The following is a 2,505-nucleotide window of genomic DNA, read 5'->3' as shown; positions in this document are numbered from 1 at the left end:
ATTCCTCACTTGTGCCTCTTTATTCAGCTGTATGCAATAAACCATCATATCTCAATTCAGATGTATAGAATAAATGTGCTGAGTTTCCAGGCTGGTGGTGAGTGTGGCCCCATCACAGGGTAGGGCCAATATGACCTCAGCCTTTTTGCTAGTGTTTTTTTTTTTTAAGATTTATTTATTTATTTATTTATTTTATGAATATACTGTAGCTGTCTTCAGACACACCAGCAGAGGGCATCCAATCTCATTACGGATGGCTGTGAGCCACCATGTGGTTGCTGGGATTTGAACTCAGGACCCCTGGAAGAGCAGTCAGTGCTCTTAACCGCTGAGCCATCTCTCCAGCTCTTTGCTGGTGTTGTAATTCTTCATTTTCTCAACACCCCAGTTAGGTCAGTCCCTAAGTGGTACAGAATACGGCAATAAATAAGAGATTTAAATTCTCCAATCCTGCCGGGCAGTGGTGGTGCACACCTTTAGTCCCAGCACTTGGAAGGCAGGCGGATTTCTGAGTTCGAGGCCAGCCTGGTCTACAGAGTGAGTTCCAGGACAGCTGGGGCTACACAGAGAAACCCTGTCTTGAAGAAAACAAAACAAAACAAAACAAAACAAAAAAACCCTCCAATCTTTTCATTTAATTAAATTTAAAAAGAGTTGTCATTTCTCCTACCTATTGACTCTCAAGGTACCTGCCCTTGATGCACTTTTCATTGCCTCTACCAGGCCTCCAGGAGTTTCTTCTTTTTCTTAAATTGAAAATAGATTCCCCCTGACCCAAGGCCAGACTGGTCTACTAAGTGAGTCCAGGACAGCCTGGGCTATTATAGAAAAACCCTGTCTTGAAAGCCCCCTCCCAAAAAAATCAGAAAATATATTCTGATTATGGTTTTCTCTCCCCCAAATCCTCCCAGATCCTCCCCAACCAACCCAAATCCATATCCTTTCTTGCCCTCTTTCATTAGAAAACAATGGACATATAAAAAAGAAAAAAGGTTGTAATAAAATAAGACAAATAAGCAAACCTGAATAGGACAAAACAAACAAGCAGAAAAAAAAGACAAAAAAAAAAAAGAAAAACAGTAACAGACATAGGCACAGAGACACTTGTTGGTTTACAGAAATTCCATTAAAAACACAAAATTGGAAACCATAATATATATGCAAAAGACACATTTAGGGTAAGAAAAGAAGAAAAGAAAATGCTCAAACCATTATGAGACCAAAAACCAACCAAACAAACAAGACCAAAAACCACAACCAAAACCTTCCAAAAATACCATTGAGTTTGTTTTGTGTTCGGCAGCTGTTGGGCACCCTTGCCGGCTGCTTGCTGTCAAAATGAGCAAGTTCATGATTCCTAGGAAAGTGGTGCTGGCCCTGGCTGGACGGTACTCCGGACGAAAAGCCGTTATCATTGAAGAACACTGATGATGGTATCTCAGACCACCCTTACAGCCATGCCCTGGTGGCTGGGATTGACCACTATTCCTGAAAAGTGACAGCTGCCATGGGCAAGAAGAAAATCACCAAGTGATCCAAGATCAAGTCCTTCGGGAAAGTTTATAATCACAACCACCTCATGCCCACAAGGTACTCTGTGGATATCCCCTTGGACAAAACTGTTGTCAACAAGGATGTGTTCAGAGACTCAGCTCTGAAACGCAAGGCCAGGCGGGAGGCCAAGGTCAAGTTTGAGGAACGATACAAGACACGGAAGAACAAATGGTTTTTCCAGAAGCTTTGCTTTTAGGTATATTTTTTTCATTTTCATCACACACACACACACACACACACACACACACACACACACACACACAGACACAGTAGTTTGTATTCTCAGTGAGACTCCATTGGATAAAACTAATTGGCAATATCTCCTGGGTTAGGGATGTGGCCTTCGTCCACCTCCGCTCTTAGCTCTGGGCCCCTGTGCATGCTGCCAGTCGCCGTGAGGGTTCATATGTGCAATGCTCCTGTTTCCTCCACGTCCTCCATCTCCTCTACACACTCTCATTACAGGATCAGTCAGAGGTGCATTTCAGAAAGAGCAGCCGCTCTGCCTTGACAGGAAGAGTTGTTCTTCAGCTGCTGCAGGTCTCACATTTGACCTTGTGACATGGTAGCCTCAAGGACCTGGCTCATATCACCTCTCCCAGCTTATCCAAGGGCTTCACACTGACTCCACTGGCTGTGCTGCTTGGCAGGGGCTGTGGACAGCTTTCCCTTCTCTAAAACATATCATCCTTTAGGGTTCAGCTGGAGTACTACTTCTGTAAGGCCTTCTCAAACTCATCCTAACTCCAAAGTGACCCACTCCTGCTGATTCTTGTCGTCTATCATTGCACCAGCACAGCATATCAAGAAAAGGGATGGTATAAACAATACAGAATTTTGGAGACTGAAAAAGACATGCATGTTTGCTGAATGAAACTGACTTTGATGGACTGATCTGAGTAGTTGGGAAGCAGAGATAGATGCTTCCAGAGTGATTCACAGCTGCAGGGT

At 43.7% G+C, this 2,505-nt stretch overlaps 1 pseudogene; it reads left to right on the top strand.

Moving 5' to 3' along the window:
* The first annotated feature begins 1,338 nt into the window (after nucleotides 1–1,338).
* LOC114633939 lies at nucleotides 1,339–1,750 on the top strand (annotated as a pseudogene).
* Nucleotides 1,751–2,505: the final 755 nt, after the last annotated feature.

The sequence above is a fragment of the Grammomys surdaster genome, unplaced genomic scaffold (genome assembly GCF_004785775.1).
Source record: "Grammomys surdaster isolate TR1022 unplaced genomic scaffold, NIH_TR_1.0 98, whole genome shotgun sequence".
NCBI classification, from domain to species: domain Eukaryota; kingdom Metazoa; phylum Chordata; class Mammalia; order Rodentia; family Muridae; genus Grammomys; species Grammomys surdaster.
This window is presented reverse-complemented; position numbering and strand designations above follow the sequence as displayed.